Below are 22,035 nucleotides of genomic sequence, written 5' to 3'. Positions count from 1 at the left end.
TGTGCGGGTGACATCATCGCTGACACGAGGTCACATGTCTCTGACACCTTCTAAGCTGATTGGCCGCTGGTCATGTGCTAGTGACAAGTGGTCACATGTCTCTGACACTTTCTATGCCGATTGGTCGCTGGTCATGTGCTTGTGACGCTTTGCTCGGTGATAGGCCAGCGTGACGTCATTGCTGTCGTTCTGGCAGCGGATTGGCTCTGGTGTCCTCCATCTTGGATGAGGCACAGAGTCTATATTAGACCCTGACACATGCCACCCGGCGCTAAGTCCTCTTGGTTCATGCATGAGAGTAGACGCTTTGTGCATGTCCCTCTAGGCATCTCTCTGTCTATGCTAGGTGAGCGCTATCGGCAGGGTAGCGTTCTTGTACCTTACAGCTTCGGCTGCAGTCCGTGTCCTTGCACCTTATTGGAGCGGACATAGGCAGGGGCCTGAGGCACATGGTCAGGCTGGGCCTTGTGATTCTACTCGTAGGTGGACGTTGCCGCTAGGGTAACATTCCTTATACTGCGTCTGGCAGTTGTTCATATCCTCGCACACTAGGGGAGCGAACATAGGTAGGAGCTTTGTGCAGCTTGTGCTGCTGTCCGTCTCTTTTGCACCACTAGTGGAGCGGACCTAGGCATGTGCCATATCTAATGGTTCGTGTCCTCGCACACTAGTGGAGCGAACGCAGGTAGGAGCTTTGTGCGGCTTACGCTGCTGTCCGTCTCCTGGCACCGCTAGAGGAACGGACCTAGGTAGGTGCCATTTCACACTCACTGCTTTTGTCTCTGTGACCATTAACAGAAAGAATATCACACACCCTCCAAGTAAGGGAGGAATTGCTTTATTTCCTAATTATATTCCTCTGTGAGTTTAACAGAGGTATTGCACTCTGCATTTGTGCTATTACTATTTACAGTGGCACACTTATATACCCCTTATCCTCTGCCATAGTCTGCAGCAGAGTCTTTGCACGGTGGACCCTGACTGTCTGATATTCCTTTGGGTTTTATTATCAGACAGCCCCCCCGTAACTGCCTTTTACCATTTTGGTTAGGCATAAGATGATGCATGGCACTCATCCTCTTGAAACCTCATGTACAGACTGCTATCAGGGGAATAAAATTGTGTACATAATGAAAGGAATTAATACAGTGTGCTTTATAGATTAAAAACAATTTTTAAATCATATATATCCCAACCCACCTCATCTTCATCCTCAACGCAGTCCTCATCCTAACCAAAACCAATCTATTCAATCTATCACTAATAACTGGTGTATTCCCTTCACGCCTTAAACATGCCTCCACCACACCCATCCTAAAAAATCCCTCCCTTGACCCATCCTCTGTGTCTAGCCATTGCCCCGTATCACTTCTCCTCTATACTTCAAAACTAATGGAACAGCATGTCCATCTTGAACTGTCCTCCCACGTCTCATCCTGCTCCCTCTTTGAATGGTTGAAATCTGGCTTCTGACCGCATCCCTCCACTAAAACTGCCCTAAAGTCCCCAATGACCTACTAACCACCAAAGCCAAGCAACACTACTCTTTCCTCCTCCGCCTTGATCTGTCCTGTACCTTCAACACAGTGGGCCATTCCCTTCTATTACAAATTCTCTCATCTCTAGGCATCACGGACTTGGCCCTATTTTGGATCTCTTCATACCTAACAGACCGGACATTCAGTGTCTCCCACTCTCACACCACTTCCTCATCTCGCCCCCTGTCTGTTGGGGTACCCAAGGTTCTGTTCTTGGACTCCTCCTCTTTTCCACTTAAAACATCAGTCTGGGACATCTCATAGAGTCACACAGCTTTCAGTATCACCTCTTCTCTTATGATATGCAGCTCTGGACCTGACATCACCTCTCTACTAAACAAATTTCCACAATGTCTGTCTGCTATTTCATCCTTCTTCTCTGTGTGATTCCTAAAGCTTAACATGGACAAAGCTGAATTCATGATCTTTCCTAGTCCTCTCGCAACCCCTCCAACAAGCCCATCCATCAAAGTTGATGGTTGCTCACTCTCGCTAGTCTCGCAAGCTCATCTCCTTAGAGTAACCCTCGATTTTGCTCTATCTTTGAAGCCACACATCCACGCCCTCTTCACCTCCTGCCAACTACAATTCAAAAATATCTCCCGAATTTGTGCAATCCTTAATCAAGAATCAGCAAAAACACTAGTGCATGCCCTCATTATTTCCCACCTCAACTACTGCAACCTCCTGCTCTGTGGCATCCCTTCCAAAACTTTTGCACCCCTCCAATCTATCCTAAACTCTGCGGCCCGATTAATCCAACTCTCCCCTTGCTATTCTCCAGCCTCTTCTCTCTACTAATCTCTTTACTGGCTTCCCATTGCCCAAAGAGTCCAGTTCAAAACACTAACCATGACATACAAAGCTATCCATAATCTGTCTCCTCAATACATCTCTGACCTAGTCTCCCAGTACCTACCTGCATGCAACCTCAGTTCCTCACAAGACATTCTTCTCTACTCCCCTCTTATCTCCTCTTCTCATAATCACATACAAGATTTCTCCTATGCCTCCCCCATACTCTGGAATGCTCTACCCAAGCATATCAAACTTTAGCCTACTTTGGAAACCTTCAAAAGTGACCTGAAGCCCCAACTCTTCCGACAAGCCTACAACCTACAGTAACCCTCAGACCAGTACACCACTGTGCAGACAGCTCTGTCCTCACATATTGTACCCTCAACCATCCCTTGTAGACTGTGAGCCTTCACAAGCAGGGTCCTCTCTAGAGATGAGCGAACCGGTCCCGGTTCGGCTCGAGGTCGGCTCGTCGAACGGGGGTCCCGTTCGAGTTCGGTTCGTCGAACGTTCAACGAATCGAACTCGAACGTATAGGCTATAATGGGAGGCAATCACAAACACATAAAAATTCATTATAAATGTACACAAACAGTTAATAAACATTGCCATAACACTTACCGGTCCTCGCGATCCCTTCTGCACTCTGTCTCCTGCCGCTATTCCATCCGATGATCGCTGAATCCTCCCGGTTACCTGCACTGCCAGCAGAGATGCAGGACCTATCGTGACGTCAAAATAGCCATGTGACCAGTCACGTGGCTATTATCTCATTGGCTACAGACTGGTCACATGACTATGACACGTCATGTAGGACCTGCGAGTGCATCTCTCCGGTACACGGTGCACATATGTGTATCGCCGTGTACCGGCGACATGCTCTAGCACACGGTCGACTCCCCGTTCCGTTAGGGACCGGCTGACACAGCCGGTCATTAACGGAGATCACCGTTGCCATAGCAACGCAGTTAGCGGTGACGTCACCGCTAACCGTGGCTCCGAGAGCACCGTTGCTATGGTAACGCGTCTCTCAGCGTTACCGCTGTTACCGCTGACAGCCAGCACTGATCACTCACGGAGTGAAGGCTGCACGCTGCTTCCCGATTGTAGTGATGATTGTAGTGAGGATGAGGTTCCCCAGCCCCAAGTGATGAGCTGGTGAACCTCATCCTCACTACAATCGTCACTACTACTACACTAGTGAGGATTGTAGTGAGGATGAGATGCCCCAGCCCATGATGGGCTGGTGAACCTCATCCTCACTACAATCGTCACTACTACTACACTAGAAAGAAAGAAGACAGAAGAGCAGGATCGTGGAGGGCTGACAGGGGGTAATAAAGATGGAGTCTCTAATGTGTCTGTGTATTTATTTCTATTAAAGTATTTTTTCTCTGTGTGGTGTTTTTTTTAACCCTTTATTGGAGATTCTTAATGGCCGGGTCAAACGTGCCTGACATTAAGAATCTCTGGCTTAATACTGGCTAGTAAAACAAAGCCAGTATTAACTCATGATTACCCAACAAGCCACCCGGCTCCAGGGCTGTTGGAAGAGTTGGATACAGCGCCAGATGATGGCGCTTCTATGAGAGCGCTATTTTCTGGGACGGCTGCGGACTGAAATCCGCAGTAGAGGCGCCCAGAAACCTCGGGCTAACCTGTGCTGCGGATTACAATCCCCAGCTGCCTAGTTGTACCCGGCTGGACACAAAAATGGGGCGAAACCCACGTCATTTGTTTTTTAATTATTTCATGAAATAAGTGAAATAATTAAAAAAAAACGGGCTTCCCTATATTTTTGGTTCCCAGCCAGGTACAAATAGGCAACTGGGGGTCGGAGGCAGCCCGTGGCTGCCAGCTGTACCTGGCTAGCATACAAAAATATGGCGAAGCCCACGTCATTTTTTTGGTGGGCAAAAAAATTCTGCATACAGTCCTGGATGGAGTATGCTGAGCCTTGTAGTTCTGCAGCTGCTGTCTGCTCTTCTCCATACAGACAGACAGCAGCTGCAGAACTACAAGGCTCAGCATACTCCATCCAGGACTGTATGCAGAAGTTTTTTGCCCCCTGAAAAAATGATGTGGGCTTCGCCATATTTTTGTATGCTAGCCAGGTACAGCAGGCAGGTACGGCTGCCCCCAACCCCCAGTTGCCTATTTGTACCCGGCTGGGAACCAAAAATAAAGGGAAGCCCTTTTTTTATTATTTCATGAATTTCATGAAATAATTAGAAAACAAATGACGTAGGCTTCGCCCCATTTTTGTGTCCAGCCAGGTACAACTAGGCAGCTGGGGATTGGAATCCGCACCACAGGTTGGCCCGAGCTTTCTGGGCCCCACTGCTGCGAATTGCAGTCTGCAGCCGCCTCAGAAAATGGCATTTTCATAGAAGCGCCATCTTCTGGCGCTGTATCCAACTCTTCCAGCACCTGCCTGCTATACCTGGCTAGCATACAAAAATATGGCGAAGCTCACGTCCTTTTTTTGTAGTTTTTTGGCAAAAAAAATAAAAAATGCTTCCCTGGATTTTCCATTGCCAGTGAAGGTAACACCAAGCAGTGGGGGTTAGCAGCCAGTAGCTGCTTGGATTACCCTTAGCTAGCAATACAAAAAATGCAGCGGGAGCCCATATATATTTTTTTTAATTATTTATTTAAATAACTAAAAATAAAATGGGCTTCCCTGTATTTTGATTGCTGGACATCACAGTGCTGTAAAAATAAATCTTTAAAAAAATGACGTAGCGCTCCGCGGTATTTTTGATTATCAGCGCAGATAAAGCAGACAGCTATGGGTTGCCACCCCCATCTGCCTGCCGTTACCTTGGTTGGCAATCAAAATACAGGGAAGCCCATTATTTTTTACTATTTAAAAAATAGTTAAAAAAAATGACGTTGGGTCCCCCCATTTTTGATAGCCAGCTAGGGTAAAGCAGACGGCTGTAGCCTGAAAACCACAGCTGGCAGCTTTACCGTGGTTGGGGATCCAATGTGGAGGTCCCCTCAGGCTCTTTTTTATAATTATTTTATAAATATTAATAATTACACAATAAAAGTAAGGTCCCCCCCAAATTGGATCACCAGCCAAGGTAAAGCGGACAGCTGTGGTCTGGTATTCTCAGGGTGGGAAGGTCCATAGTTATTGGGCCTTCACCACCTAAAAATAGCAGGCCGCATGCACCCCAGACGTGGCGCATCCACTAGATGCGCCAATCCTGGCGCTTCACCCCAGCTCATCCCGTGCCCTGGTGCAGTGGCAAACGGGGTAATAAATTGGGTTGATACTAGCTGTAAAGTCACCTGAGATCAAGCCCAGCAGTTTGTGATGTCATGGCGTCTATTAGATACCCAACATCATAAACTGTCAGTACTAACAAAAACAAAAAATCGACAAAAGAAATTTATTTGAAAAAACAGTCCCCAAAACATTTCCTCTTTCACCAATTTATTGTAAGAAAAAAAATAAAGGGGTCCCACGACGACTCTGGACCGTCTAGAATATGGGGGGGAGACACTCAGGGAACGTATCCCCCATTTTCTAGGAGTGCGGACCCTTCATGTGAGGAGTGTGGGTGCAATGAATCTGCACTCACTCTCCCCGGGTCCACAGCAGCAGAGTCCATGTCGTAATGGTTGCTACCAAAGCTGCAATGCCCTGCTCATGAGGTATGGGCATGCCTAATCAGGAGAACTACTGTAGAGGAAGCTCTGCTCACTGGTATATAGGTGCTCAGAGGTAATAATAGATAAAATTAGTGAGTAACCTCGGCACTCTAAATCTCCCAGACTAAGTCAGTAAGTCACAATGGATAGTAATGCAAAATCACTCTTTATTGGTCCGTATTAAGAAATTTTTTTTTTTCATAAGCATATATGTTTTTGTCCAAAACAAGTTACAAATGACGTTTCGGCCTGAGTCTTCGTCAGATTGGACTTATCTGCATGTAATCATGAAAAATGACAATAATCAGTATCACATAAGAGTGAGAGAACAATAACATAAACTCGAACAATGTAGAGGTACAATTGGGATGCCGCAAAAAAATTGCAACACAGCAAGAAATGAAACACATGATACAAATGTCATAATACAGTACAAGGACAATATAGTAATGACAAATATGGGGTCAGAGTAGGCTTAGACAGCTCTGGTACGAAAGAGATGTCAATCATAAAGTAACATGTGCAGTAGGTGTAGAGCTACAGTATGCATGGCAGAGCTAATGGGTAGACCGACCATAGAAAAAGAACGGAGAAAAAGTGGAGAATAAGTGGAGAGAAAAAGTGGAGAATAAGTGGAGAGAAAAAGTGGAGAATAAGTGGAGAATAAGTGGAGAATAAGTGGAGAAAAAGTGGAGAAAAAGTGGAGAAAAAGTGGAGAAAAAGTGGAGAAAAAGTGGAGAAAAAGTGGAGAAAAAAATGGAGAAAAAGTGGAGAAAAAGTGGAGAAAAAAATGGAGAAAAAGTGGAGAAAAAGTGGAGAGAAAAAGTGGAGAGAAAAAGTGGAGAAAAAATGGAGAAAAAGTGGAGAAAAAGTGGAGAAAAAGTGGAGAGAAAAAGTGGAGAGAAAAAGTGGAGAAAAAAGTGGAGAAAAAGTGGAGAAAAAAATGGAGAAAAAGTGGAGAAAAAGTGGAGAAAAAGTGGAGAAAAAGTGGAGAAAAAGTGGAGCACCCTTTGGTGCCTTTCATGTGGGGTGCTTAGCTTTGTATTTAGCCAAAAAAATGAAAAAAAATGACGTAGGGTTCCCCCTAGTTTTGTAGCCAGCTAGGGTAAAGCAGACGGCTGCAGCCTGCAGACCACAGCTGGCAACCTCACCTTGGCTGGTAATCCAAAACTGAGGGCACCCCACGCTGTTATTTTAAATTAAATAAATAATTAAAAAAAAAAACACGTAGGGGTCCCCCAAAATTGGATCACCAGCCAAGGTAAAGCAGACAGCTGGGGCCTGATATTCTCAGACTAGGGAGGTCCATGGTTATTGGACTCTCCCCAGCCTAAAAATAGCAGGCCGCAGCCGCCCCAGAAGTGGCGCATCCATTAGATGCGCCAATCCTGGTGCTTTGCCCCAGCTCATCCCGCGCCCTGGTGCGGTGGCAAACGGGGTAATATATGGGGTTAATACCAGATGTGTAATGTCACCTGGCATCAAGCCCTGGGGTTGGTGAGGTCAGGCGTCTATCAGATACCCGACATCACCAACCCAGTCAGTAATAAAAAAAAATAGACGACAACCACATTTTTATTTGAAAAAACACTCCCCAAAACATTCCCTCTTTAACCAATTTATTAGAATGAAAAACAAATCCAGGTCTGCTGTAATCCAAGGGGTTGCCATGACGATCCACACTGTCCCAGTCAATGAAGAGCAGGATGTTCCCCATTGGCTGGGAGAGCAGTGCAGTGACCTGAGCTAACATCAATGGGTCAGCCCAGGTCACTGCAGGGGATGACAAGGTCTGCTGTCAGCGAGGTACATTACCTGCGCTGATCTCCAGCACACTGACAGCCCCTGTCACTGAGTTCAGTGACCGGCGCCTTCACAGCCAAATATCGCGAGAAGCCCGTGACGTCACCGCTAGTCAGTCTCGGGTCGGAAGCGAGAGGTGATGTGACAAGCGGCGGCCATGGAGGACAGTGACAGCGCTGAGGTCGGGATGGCGGGACTTCATCACCGCAGGTAAGCCGAGCGGGGGGGGGGATGTGTGTGTGTGTGTGTGTATGTATGTGTACATGCCGCGGGCAGGAGGGGGCGGAGTGAGCTGAGTGGGGAAGTGTGGGCTTCCTGCACGTAACTAAGATAAAACATCGGGTTACTAACCAAAGCGCTTTGCTTGGATACCCAATGTTTATCTTGGTTACCAGCTTGTGGCAGGCTGCCAGCGATGGCTCCTGCACACTGTAGCTGTAAAAAGCCCTGCTTTTTGCTGCTAGAACCGTTCTCGAACGTATCTAGAACTATCGAGCTTTTGCAAAAAGCTCGAGTTCTAGTTCGATCTCGAACAGCCCCCAAACTCACTCGAGCTTAGAACTGGAGAACCTCGAACCGCGAACCGCGCTCAACTCTAGTCCTCTCTCCTGTACCAGTGTGTTTTTGTAATGTTCATGATTGTTGTACTTGTTTTTATGTATACACTTTTCACTTGTAAAGCGTCATGGAATCAATGGTGCTATACTCGTAATAATAAATAATCATAATATATTAAAGGAGTTCTTCAGTACTTGCCCAGTGATTTATATATATGCTCTTTCATTTGAATAGGCTATCACTGGGGTGGTGGCACAACATCTGGCACCATCGCTGATTAGCTGTTATTGGTAAACCAATTTCAATTTATAGAATAGAGGATCACTTGAAAACCAGAATTATATACTCTCTAAAACGTAACATTTATTTTATCATTAAAATACTAAGCCAATACTGAAAAAATGGAATAATATCCAATTATATCAAAAGAGGACATCAACAAGTCGTGATTTGTGATAGTTCAGTGAAGTCCTAATATAGGTCAGTGGGCAAGGGGTGTACACCACCTATTGTATTAAACGGGTATATAAATGATGAACTAAGGGGATCTAAAAGTTCCCTGATGTTCACCCTACCTGGCAACGGAGGTCAAAAACACCTTAATTTTTTGGGTGCCCCCCGTTCCTCGGCGGCTAACCCTAATTGCCCCTGTCACTATAAATGATCTTATCCCACCACCAGGTGCAATGTGCTGGAGTGCAGACTCAGTCATGTGTCATAGTCAAAAAATTGGTAATAAAAGGTTATACCCAAATTTCATGTACATACTTAAAATTTCAGTTCTCAGTTTCTCAAATAACCTATGTGGCTATGCAACTGGGAACATGCATGAAATAAAGGGTCTACTCAAAAGATGATGGACCTGTGGTCCTAGTACTTATCCTGCCAGGACTAGCTTGATCCCGACGCGTTTCCCCCCAACGTCTTGGGGTTCATCAGGGGATATCGATAAATCAGAATATCTCTAGTTAGTTTGGGCCATCAATCTCCTCATCATTTCTTAGTATCCATGAATTAATCGTTCTGTATAGTCCTTATGTGGATCCAGTTGATGTTCTGTATCCCCCCGTCAGATGTTGTATGTAGAGTGAAACCTCCTCCCAGCAGCAATACTGTGGAAGGCTCTCTAGCCAGTGAGTGCCTGCAGTGGCAGCATTTCACTGCTGCATCAGATCCATCATTTAATACAATAGGTGGTGTACACCCCTTGCCCACTGACCTATATTAGGACTTCACTGAACTATCACAAATCACGACTTGTTGATGTCCTCTTTTGATATAATTGGATATTATTCCATTTTTTCAGTATTGGCTTAGTATTTTAATGATAAAATAAATGTTACGTTTTAGAGAGTATATAATTCTGGTTTTCTTAGCTGTTATTGGCACTGATGGTGGAGAGATGTGCTCAGTAGTATAGTGGAATTAAACTGCTCTGTTGGCTGTTCAGTGGTCACAGTGTGGTACTACAGATCTAACCCTGTGCTTTCCAATTAGTGCAGATGTGCATTACCCGGCCACGGCCACCTCACAGTTGGTGGAGCTCTGTTGTTGTTCTTCTGCTGAACACATCTGGTTGATGCTAATAACCTCTGCCAGGTGTTGCACTCCACTTATCTTATATTTATGAGCTATCCTAAGGCTATGCCATTAATATAAGTTACTGGACAACTTCTTTAACCCTTTAATGACGAAGCCAGTTTTTTTCCTAATGACCAGACCATTTTTTGCAATTCTGACCAGTGTCACTTCATGAGGTTATAACTCTAGAACGCTTCAACGGATCCCAGTGATTCTGAGATTGTTTTTCGTAACATATTGTAGTTCAGGATAGTTATAAATTTAGGACAATAAATATATTTTGCATTTATTTGTGAAATAATGAGAAATTTGATGAACATTTTAAAAATTTTGCAATTTTCAAACTTTTAAATTTTCTGCCCTTAAACCAGAGAGTCATATCGCACAAAATAGTTAATAAATTACATTTCCCACATGTCTACTTTACATCAGCGCAATTTTGGAAACATCATTTTTTTGGGGTTAGGAAATTAGAAGGGTTCAAAGTTCATCAGCATTTTCCCATTTTTTCAACAAAATTTACAAAATCTTTTTTTTAGGGACCACATCACATTTGAAGTGACTTTGGGGAGCCTAGGTGACAGAAAATACCCAAACGTGACCCCATTCTAAAAACTGCACCACTCAAGGTACTCAAAATCACATCCAAGAAGTATATTAACCCTTCAAGTGCCTCACAGGAAATAAAGCAAAGTGCAATGAAAAAAAATAAAAATAAAAAATATTTTACCTAAAAATGTTGCTCTAGCGCCAATTTATTCACTTTTAAAAGAAGTAACGTAACAAAATGAAACCCAAAATTTGTTCCCCAGTGTATCTTGAGCGCACAGATACCCCACATGGGGTCAGAAATCTCTGTTTTGACAAATAAAATGGGCCAGAACAGAAGCAGCAATATTTGAATTTTGGAAAGCAAATTTGACTGAAATAGATTGCGGGTACCATCTTCCATTTGCAGGGCCCCTAGGTTACCTAAATAGCAGAAACCCCCACACGTGACTGCATTCTGGAAACAAGACCTCTCAAGGCTTCTATCTAGGGGTATAGTGAGCATTTTGAACCCACACGTACTTCACAGAATTTGGTAACATTAGGCTGTCATATTGAAAATGTTCACTTTTTTTTTTACAAACATTTTGCTTTAGCACAAACTTTCTCACTTTTTCAAGAAGTAATGCCAAAAAGTAGACCACACAGTTTGTTACCCACTTTCATATGAGTGTGGTATTACCCCACATGTTGTCAGAAACCTCTGTTTGGACAAATGGGAGGGCTTGGAATCAAAGGAGCAATATTTGAAATTTGGAAAGCAAATTTGGCTAAAAAAGATTGCTGGCACCATGACACATTTGCAGGGCCCCTAAGGTACCTAGACAGCAGATACCCCCCACAACTGACCCCATTTTGGAAGCTATACCCCTCAAGGAATTTATTTAGATGTTTGCTGAGAACTTTGAACCCCCAAAGGTTTCACAGAATTTTATAACGTTGAGCCGTCAAAATAAAAAAAAAATTACCACAAAATTGTTACTTCAACCAAGTAGTTTTTTTTTCCACAAGGCTATCAGGAACAATTGCACCTTAAAATGTATTGTGCAATTTCTCCTGAGTTTGCCAATACCTCATATGTGCTTGAAATCAACTGTTTGGGTGCACGGCAGGGATCGGATGGGAAGGAGCGCCATTTGACTGCAAAATTGGCTGGAATCATTAGCAAACGCCATGTCGCGTTTGGAGAGCTCATGAGGGGGACCAGAGAGAGCTCCAGTGTACCGGAGAAGAGCTTCGGGTGAGGACATTTCTCTCCGGTCTGAAATGTTTGATCATTTCAGATCGGAGGGAAATTAATGCAGAGGCGGTGGCAGTTTTCGGTGCGCTATAGCGCCATCTTGGAATTTCCGGAGGGGGTGGGGGTATTTCTCTGGTACCGGGGGCCTTGGGGGCACTAGGGGCCTTGGGGGCACTAGGGGCTTATATTTCTTTCTCATCTGATATGGTTGATCACGTCAAATTAGAAAGAATTCAGTTTTAGCTGCCATTTCTTTTTTTTTAATGTGATCGGCGATATACGGTGTATACCGGTGATCACATTATCGGGGTCCAAAAAAATCACCCCGATTCATAATCTGGGGGGTCTCAGCTACAGATTTTTTTTAGCAGAACGTCTTAAAGCATCGGAGCAGAATAAGTACCCTGCAATGTCGACGTCTTAAGGCATTAGGCCGTTATTATGGGGTTAAATAAAGTATACTATAAGTGGATTAATATGTATAATAGTAATAAAATATTAATGTCAAATATTGTTGAATATTTTTTTTTTTACCATTGAATAATCTACTTTTATGTTTACTAACAGTCACATGTACATCTCCTGCGTGCTGAAGAACTAATTGATTGTGAATCAGAATTAGACTTTGATCCCGCTTCTGAGGTAACAATTTTCTAATTACAATTCTACTGCTTCTTTCTAATGTCTATCTAAAGGTCCAGTCACACTAAGCAACTTACCAGCGATCCCAACAACGATAGGAATCGCTGGTAAGTTGCTAGGAGGTTGCTGGTGAGATGTCACACTGCGACGCTCCAGCGATCCCACCAGCAACCTGACCTGGCAGGGATCGCTGGAGCGTCGCTACACGAGTTGCTGGTGAGCTCACCAGCAACCAGTGACCAGCCCCCAGTGCCGCGTGGAAGATGCTGCGCTTGGTAACTAAGGTAAATATCGGGTAACCAACCTGATATTTACCTTGGTTACCAGCGCACGGAGCTACACGTGCAGAGAGCAGGGAGCAGCGCACACTGAGCGCTGGCTCCCTGCTCTCCTAGTTACAGCACACATCGGGTTAATTACCCGATGTGTGCTGCAGCTATGTGTGCACAGAGCAGGGAGCAGCGCACACCGCTTAGCGCTGGCTCCTTGCTCTCCTAGTTACAGCACACATTGGGTTAATTACCCGATGTGTACTGCAGCTAAATGTGCACAGAGCAGGGATCAGCGCACAATGCTTAGCGCTGGCTCCCTGCTCTCCTAGCTACAGCACACATCGGGTTAATTAACCCGATGTGTCCTGCAGCTACATGTGCACAGAGCAGGAGCCGGCACTGACAGTGAGAGCGGCGGAGGCTGGTAACAAAGGTAAATATCGGGTAACCAAGGACAGGGCTTCTTGGTTACCCGATGTTTACTGTGTTTTCCAGCCTCCGCAGAAGCCGGCTCCTGCTGCCTGCACATTTAGTTGTTGCTCTGTCGCTGTCACACACAGCGATGTGTGCTTCACAGCGGGACAGCAACAACTAAAAAATGGCCCAGGACATTCAGCAACAACCAACGACCTCACAGCAGGGGCCAGGTTGTTGCTGGATGTCACACACAGCGACATCACTAGCAACATCGCTGCTACGTCACAAAAGTTGTTCGTTAGCAGCGATGTTGCTAGCGATGTTGCTTAGTGTGACGGGGCCTTAATTCTGTCCTCTGTAGTTGCATTATTATTGTGCTAATTATTTATTGTTATTTTGTTACCGGAAGAAACAACAGAAGACGATGATGGTGATGTCAGACAAACTTCAACTCGTCCCCCTCAAGGCTTTAACCCTGTAGGTATTTTACTTTTAGCCTTGAGATTAAATTGAATTCTCATTGTTCTGTGATAAATTGATTAGACTGCAGTTAGAGAACTAATGACATAAAGTTTATTGTGCTGAAAACCACTGCTCCAACACACAGTTTAGTAAATGCTGCTAGATACTGCAAATCTCATTTTTTTAAGTTTATCAGCAGTACCATCTCCAGCCAATAAGACATGTGACATAAGTGACGCGCCCACGGGGTCGTTGGTTACTCGTCACCAGGCCGCGGTGCTTCTCTTGGAACGCCGCTGTGGCCTTGCCCAGTTCTGTGACCCTGGGTGCCAATAAAAGGCTGGGGATGGGGATGATGGGGGTAACCGTTCGTGTCGCCACCTGTGGTGCGCGGCCAATATTAACCGTCGCTGCAGGACATCTATGCTGGGGCGGATGACAACGCAGTTTGGATGGTTCAGCTCTTCACAGGCAGAACTATGGCCCCAGGGAGGATGGTGGTAGTAGTCGTTGGTGTTGTAATTTGGGGGTGCAGGGCTGAGGACACCGGTAATAACTGGACAACGCATGGATGTAGTTTCCTTTACCTTTACTGGTCAGTTGTTGTTACAGGCCCGGGAGTCTGGTCCAGAAGATGACGGTGGTCCAGTCAGCCTGGGAGCAATGAAGAGATTCACCTTGCTGGGTGGTTGGAGGCCTTCCTTGTAGCGCTTTAGTGTATGGGTCTCTGTGGTTTGGAGCCCTACAGTGACCCTTTTCCAAGTTATCGTAGTCTGGCCTTCCCTTATGGGGGGCAGCGCGAGCTTATCAGGGGCACCTTCTGCTTAGCTGCGGTCCCGGGCTCTATTGTGCTGCTGCACCTTAGGGCTTTCTTTGGGCCAGGGGATGAGAAATCGCCTGCCCTCCGGGCTTCACTCATATGGGTTAAACACCCACACAGCCTAGGCCCGGTGCCCTGTTCCTGCACTAGGTCCTGAGAGGGCAATATCACACAGCTCTCCTCAGTGACCGCATTCACTGCTCTCCTAAATTGTTCTGTTACTTATACTTTTGGTGTGTGCTTGTGAGTGTGTTCTAACACCTCTCCAGACCAGAATGCACAGAGTAGCTCTCCCTAAATCAGGTCTTGAGCTCCCCCTTCTGGCCTGAGTTAGGAAATGTATGTAGTCTTGCCTAGCATGGAGACCTCCTCACTGTTTCCAAGCATAGCGTCGCCCCTGGATGGAGAGCAATGCTCCCATGACTACTGGGGTGCCACATAAGATCAGAGTTCTGCATCTTATACTATTTTACTTGTAAAAGATAAAGTTGAAAAAAAGGTTAATTTTAGGGGCTGCATCCCATTACAATCTAATATGTATTGATGACCTATGCTTAAAATAAAATGGTTAATTTTATCTTTAAGTTTTATATTTTATTTTGTTTTGTTTTTTCTTTGAATTTTTACTAAATTAAGAAAGCCTTTTTAAAGTACAGCTCACCAGTCAGTACCATAATATGAGTGTTTTTTTTCTTTTTCAGCGATTGTAAGCATTGCTAGATAGACTACAGAGTTGTGTCAATGACAAAAGCTGACTGAACACATGGTGTTTACAAAATGATCCACAGTGGGGAATGATGAGGAGCGTCCAATTCAAATACCAGATCTACATGGAAGATTGATGAGAAGCACCAATTGGTGTAGATGTGGAAAATGCCTTGCAATGTCATTAGTTGAAAAACAAATCTGAGGCCATGAGTTTCAATCCATGTAAAAGATTTTAGAAACCCACCAATGTACGATGGACTATCCCCAGCTCCACACAGAGATTTTGTGATGAGACTTTCAAATAAGGATTATCCAAAATGGCTGTAACTTGACAGAAAGATGATTTAGGCAACATAAAAATTGGTAAGTAATAACTATTTATATACTGAAAACGGCAGCGCTCAAGCAATCACTGACTGAAAAAAATGTAGAGCTGCAACTAGTCAAATGAAGGTTACGTGCAGATCATCTTCTGGGAACAAGCTTAACAGAAAAGGGGCAAGACCACTGCGCTAACCACACATGCAGATATTGAAAATGAACCGTAGGGCTACTTGAAAACAAATATTGATCGTAAAAAACTGATATCGTTTTTGGAATAAAATTAACGATTGATGAATCAATGAATCCTTATCTTACCTGAGATGTCTGGTGGATCTGCCGACACCTTAGTGGTGGACCGTAATGGGCTGGTCGGTGTGCAAATTGATGTCTGAAATATTTATCAGGAATATGGAACTAAGCAGTGAGAGATAAATGTCTGCAAATGATAAATGCTATCTGGTTAAAAGGATACGAAATGCATATATCTGAATCAGGACCATATAAATATTTGCTGATGGTCATGAACAGAAATAATTCTACTAGTAGTCACTGGTTTGGTGGGTTGCACAAATGGGTTTTTCAGCACCAATGTGTACTGCTGAAGATATACACCTGAAAAGAATGGTGAGTGAAGATTAGATTACATATATAGGACACTTGCAGGGGCAACACAGGTGCAGAATACCGATGAGGCAACAACTTGCAACCAACCATTTTATGGAGGGGGTGGTTGTTGGTACTAGACATGCATGCAGTGGGGTTGTTAATATGGTAGGAGGGTGGTGAATGTGACACTAGTCATTACGGTAGCAGGGAGGTGATGGAGAATGTGAAATACATTACTAGTAGTCAGGCGATCCGGGGTCAATTCCAGGAGAGGTCGTGGTACCAAAGGAGAAGACAGAGATGTGGTCAAATAGTGGTCTAAGGTCAGGTATACAAGAAGAGCGAGTCGAGGCTAAAGGGGCAAAACAGAAGCTTAAACAGTTCATGGTCCAGGGATGAAAAACCAGGGGAATGATAACAGGTACAGGGAAGAGGCAAGAGTAAACAAAGGTCAATCCAGGCTAGTGACAGAGATCAGGATTAGCACAGGAGCAGCACAGGAAAAGGAACACAACAGCACAGCACAGCACAGCACAGGAGCAGCACAGGAACACAACAGTTCAAACAAAGTGTACGACTGGCAGCAAACTGAGGAAAGCTGATCATTTAAGAAGCAGAGTAATTCTTGGAAGTCAAAACACCTGACTGATCCAATCCTTTTCACAACCAGCACAGAGAATAACTCTGACATCACCAGACTGACAACTCAGCCAAACATAGGTGCCAGTGAGTTCTTACACTACATTCAAAAACAATTCACATAAAAGGACATAAATTCAAAAAAGTAAAAAAACCTCAACAGAAACAGCCATTAGCCAACTAAACCAAATGCACTAGCAGAATGCAACCGGCCTCCCATGATAAAGGCAAGGGCTAATGGCTGATTCACTTGAGGATTTTTTAACTTTTTGAATTTCTATCTTTTCTGTCAATCCCAGCATGACTCATGGTGTCCAACCATTTTATTCTGATGACTGATACGCTAGGTCATCAATACATTTTTCCATGATAAACAAAGTACATAAAGATACTTTATTTTCCATAGGATGTATAACTTGTTACCTATAAATTAAATCAGAAATGTACAGTAAGGCTGTTTTGTTCAAGCTATTAGTGTAATGTACCGGCAAATAGGGTATAAATATTGTATAGCTAAGTTATATTCTCCCTGCAGTCGCTTGCTGTCATTAAGGTGGTGCAACAAGCTGTTACTATCATCGCTCTGTGCACATTGAACATGGATACCATCACTCACCTGCACAATTATTTAGTATCTGCTCTCTAGCAGATGTGTGTACAGACTGAACTGTCAGCACTATGCTGAGGAGTGATTACAGCGCTCCCGCTGTGTAGTGAATGTTGACTGTTACAGTTTCCCTCACCATCCCGCTGACTTGAAGTAAGTGCCTACAGTGAGAATATAAATGAATTTTTCACCTGTAAATGCTTCTCCAGTAAGCCGATTGTGCAAGATTTAAACGTAACCTGCAATTGGATTCTTGTAGACAGAAAAAATCTGAATCTGGCTGCACAATTGCAACTAGGTATATTTTTCACTGGAGCACTGGTATTTGGGAGAAAATATATTTAAAATGGTCTTGGATGCATTAGATTAACAAGCCTTTTCTGAGCAGTCAGTCACTGTAGCACTGTTACATTGACTCTGAAAATGCCAGACTATTTCAGAATACAATATTCCTGGCTGCAATTGCTTAGGGTACTTTCACACTTGCATTTATTTCCTTCCGTTACAATCCGCCCTTTTGGGAAACAGCGGAATCCGTTAACGGATTCCGCTGTTTCCCATAGACTTGTATGGGTGACGGATTGTACCAAAAGGACCTGCGTTGCTTCCGCTGGGCGACGCTCCATTGCTTCCGCCCAGCGGGAGGAACGCAGCATGTAACGTTATTTTGAGCAGCGGAATCCTCTGGATTCCACTGCGCATGCTCTTTTTTTTTTTTTTTTAAATCAAACTTTATTTTGGCTCGCGGTGGCCGAACGTTCAGCTGAGCGCCCAGCCGTCGCCAAGCGACAGCGCTCAGCTGAGCGACTGGCCACCGGCATGCCCGGCCGCCGGCAAGTCACAGCGCTCAGCTGAGCGCCCGCCCGCCGGCATGCCCGGGCGCCGGCAAGTGACAGCCCTCAGCTGAGCGCCCGCCCGCTGGCATGCCCGGCCGCCGGCAAGTGACAGCGCTCAGCTGAGCGCCCGCCGGCATGCCCGGGTGCCGGCAAGTGACAGCGCTCAGCTGATCACCCGGCGGCCGGCTGCAGGGAGCGATCAGCTGATCACCCGGCGGCCGGCTGCAGGGAGCGATCAGCTGATCACCCGGCGGCCGGCTGCAGGGAGCGATCAGCTGATCACCCGGCGGCCGGCTGCAGGGAGCGATCAGCTGATCACCCGGCGGCCGGCTGCAGGGAGCGATCAGCTGATCACCCGGCGGCCGGCTGCAGGGAGCGATCAGCTGATCACCCGGCGGCCGGCTACTGGGAGCGATCAGCTGATCGTTTACAATAGTCTGCCGCTGGTAAAACTGTAAAAAAAAAAAAAAAAAAAATCAAAACAAATTGCGTTGTTTTGCAGCATCTGTTGCATCCGTTGTGCCACTATATGCAACACATCCGTTGCATCCGTTACACAACGCAATGCAACGGATACCGTTCAACGCAAGTGTGAAAGTACCCTTAGCCAGTCTATAATTCAAACTGCCTGTGTGTTGGCACCATGAATCAGGTGTCTTGTGTTACGGTGCTGCCGGCTTAGGAGAAAAATGGTTCAAACAATCCCAAGCGCAACCCGGGGTCCACCAAGCTGTAGATGCAATATAGCTTCTAAACGCCCAGAAAGCTGAAAGGGTATTTAGGTTTCAAATAATAAAGCGCAAACGGTTAGTGTTATTCACGAGCGAACAGAAAAGTAAATGCAGCAGAGCCACTATATGCAAATCTACACAGTGGCACCTGCCACAAATAATAAAGTGCAGTGCAGCAGTATGCTTATCCAGCACTGCTACACAGTAGAGGAGAGGTAGCCTAATAGATAGCAGTGGTGACCCCAACGCTATCTCTGCCGGTATATATGTGAGGAACAGCTTAACCAGTGTAATTACCCACCTAATATTACTCAGTAGTGGATAAATAAGAGGTGGTGAGACCTGCCTAACAAATTCTATCGCCGCAAGGCTACTAAATGCGAAATTCAAGTGTCCTACTTAACAACCTCTCGCCGCAAAGGCAATTAAAGACTCAGCACTGTCCGACATCGGCGGTATCCTAATGTAACCTGTTATGGTCAGGAGACCGCAATAGATCTTGCAAAAAACTCATAAAAAAATTATGAAACATAATGCACAAGAAACTGTTTAAACGATTACAACTAGAAGTAGCAGTGGAGTGTTCCTAACCAACCTAGATGCTTCGTCACTGCCGGAGAACTAACTAACCTCAAAGATGAAATGAGGAATCCTGACTTGCCTCAGAATAGCTCCACAGGAAAGAGACAAGCCCCCAACATATAATGATGGTGATATAAAAAAACCACACGGAATGTATATGATTAAGTTAAGCAAAGTGAGGTCCTGCTCGTTAGATACAAAAAGATAGGATAGATTTGCTGGTTGCAGCCAGTAAAAACCCTAAAAAATCACCAACACCTGACAATCAAAAATTCCTATAAAAGATCACACGATCTTTCCTTCCACTATATCAGGAACTCTTGTGCAAATATATGGCATACAAAAAATTGCAAACTCTAGATCAGAATGGAAGCAAAGCTCCCTTTCTTGGTGGGAATAAATTGTCCTCCAAACAAAGTGAGTGCAGAGAGAGCTCTTATTCACATTCAAGAAACAAAAAGGTGCATGAAAACTAATTAAATCTCAGAAGGGAAAAGAAAAATACTTATCAAGCATAGCTGCAGACCAGGATGACATGGAAACAAAACCAATGCAAAGGAACAAAAAAACTGCTGCAGAAATCATTCTTGGAGAATCCAAAAAGGAGCAGAAAAAATGCAAAAACAGAACTTACAGGGAAAGGCAAAGCCTCAAAGCTGGAGGACAAAATTCAAGACATTTTCTCATGGAGAAGAAACAATTATGACCAGCAAAGGCTAGACAGAAACTGCCTTCCTTTATTCCCTCAGTCTGGATTCCATAACTTTCCTGGAATAGCAATCATCGCCTGCACCTATCTGAGCGACAAATGCTGAATCAGACTCACTACCAGCACTAGCCACCTGAGGGAGCCCATAAACACTTCTCGTGAACAGCACGATCTCTGATGATTTCTTAATATCATATCAATGATATCTGACCTTCTATCATTCCTGCTTGATGTATTTGGTATCCTGTGTATCACCTCTGCTTTGTTTTATTCATTTCCCTTTAGGACCCTGCGGAGTTCCTCACCCTTTCAGCTGTTTTTCATCAGCACTTTCTTGGTGTCTTAGTTTCTGGTTCAGAGAGACAAGTCATGAGAGATTACATTAGTGATAGTCTGGAAAAAGTACATATCAGACCCTCCTCTTCCCCCATAGTGACAGGGTTTTTCTTCATTAAGAACAAAGATGGGAGTCTCAGCCCTTCCTTGTTTTTACAGGAATTGAATCAGATAACTGTCCAAGAAGCATATCCTCTTTCACTGATTCTGGATTTAGTCAATCAGCTTGTGGGAGCTAAATGGTTCAACAAGTTGGATTTAAGGGGGGCTTACTGTAAATTCTGTTTAGAATCTGAGAAGGAGATGAATGGAAAACTGCTTCCAATTCAAATGAGGGACATTTTGAAAGTCTAGTTATGCCATTTGATCTCACTATTATGCCTGCCATTTTCCAACATTTTGTGCAAGATCTTTTTCACGACTTGATGTGAATGTTGCTGGTGGTTTATTTGGATGATATCTTGATCTTGTCACCTGATATGGAGACAGCAGATACCTGTGAAAAAAGTATTATAGATCTTGAGAGATAACAAACTGTATGTCAAACTGGATAAGTGTTTTCTCACTGTCCAAGAGATGGCATTTTTCGGGTACATGTAGTCATCTTCACGGTTTCGGAGGGTTTCAGAGATGGTCCATGTGGTACTTAACTGGGATCGTCCAGAAAACTTGAAAGCATTGCAGTGCTTTCTAAGTTTTACCAACATATATCAAAGATTTATTCAGAAATATTCGGTAATTGTGAAACCTCTCACTGACATGACTAAAAAGGAGTCAGATTTCTCTAAATGGTCAGACTCCGCCCAGCAAGCTTTTTAGTATTTAAAGAGATGTTTTTCCACAGCACCTATACTCATCCAGCCTGATGTTTCACAGCCTTTTATAGAAGAGGTGAAGCATCAGAGATGGGGGTTGGGGCTGTGTTGTCACGAGTCCATCTCCTGGTAAATGGCGTTCATGTGCGCTTTTTTCCAATAAATTGTCTTCGGCTGAATGAAACTAGGATATTGGCAAAACTGAATTCTTGGCAATAAAATTCGCTTTCGAGGAATGACGTCATTGGTTAGAGGGGGCAGTCCATCCCATTACCGTAATCACAAACCATAAAAACCTGTCATACCTCGGGTCTGCCAAGCGTCTAAATGCTATAGTAGAAAAACTTCGGCACTCAAAAAAATGTTTTTCTTTTTATTTTATTTCAGTGAAGACAGTCAATAACAAAAACGTTTCGACATAGGCCTTCTTCAATGACTGTAGCTATGTATAAAAAATTAAAATCATATAACATCATAAATGCATCCAAGGTCTACCAAGGATAGCCAATGGCAGGAAAGAACCAGACGGCTGAGAATATGTAACCTTGAAACGTGCGCAAATACTGCAAGCAGACACATAGTCAACCACATTCTGATGCAACCCCAGCCACCAAAAGCAATGGGAAAGAAGGTCCAAGGTTGCATTGTAACTGGATGACCCCCAAGTACAGTAATGTGAAGTACTCAAATTTTTGATGCAAATTAGGTGGTATAAACTACCTCCCTGGAGAGCAAGAGGCTAGGCATCCTCCTGAACCTCCAACACCTCCCCATCCAGGTCTGGGCACAAGGATGAAAC

At 44.4% G+C, this 22,035-nt stretch overlaps 1 long non-coding RNA gene across 2 annotated transcripts in view; it reads left to right on the top strand.

The window, feature by feature from the left end:
- The window catches only part of LOC142309804 (uncharacterized), a 294,698-nt gene extending 279,081 nt beyond the window's left edge, over nucleotides 1-15,617 (top strand). For both annotated transcript variants that reach the window (XR_012753998.1, XR_012753997.1), the window contains 3 exons: nucleotides 12,298-12,372; nucleotides 13,471-13,538; nucleotides 15,045-15,617. This is a non-coding gene — a long non-coding RNA (uncharacterized LOC142309804). The remainder of the gene's footprint in view (nucleotides 1-12,297; nucleotides 12,373-13,470; nucleotides 13,539-15,044) is intronic.
- Nucleotides 15,618-22,035: the final 6,418 nt, after the last annotated feature.

The sequence above is a fragment of the Anomaloglossus baeobatrachus genome, chromosome 5 (assembly GCF_048569485.1).
Source record: "Anomaloglossus baeobatrachus isolate aAnoBae1 chromosome 5, aAnoBae1.hap1, whole genome shotgun sequence".
NCBI lineage: Eukaryota > Metazoa > Chordata > Amphibia > Anura > Aromobatidae > Anomaloglossus > Anomaloglossus baeobatrachus.
This window is presented reverse-complemented; position numbering and strand designations above follow the sequence as displayed.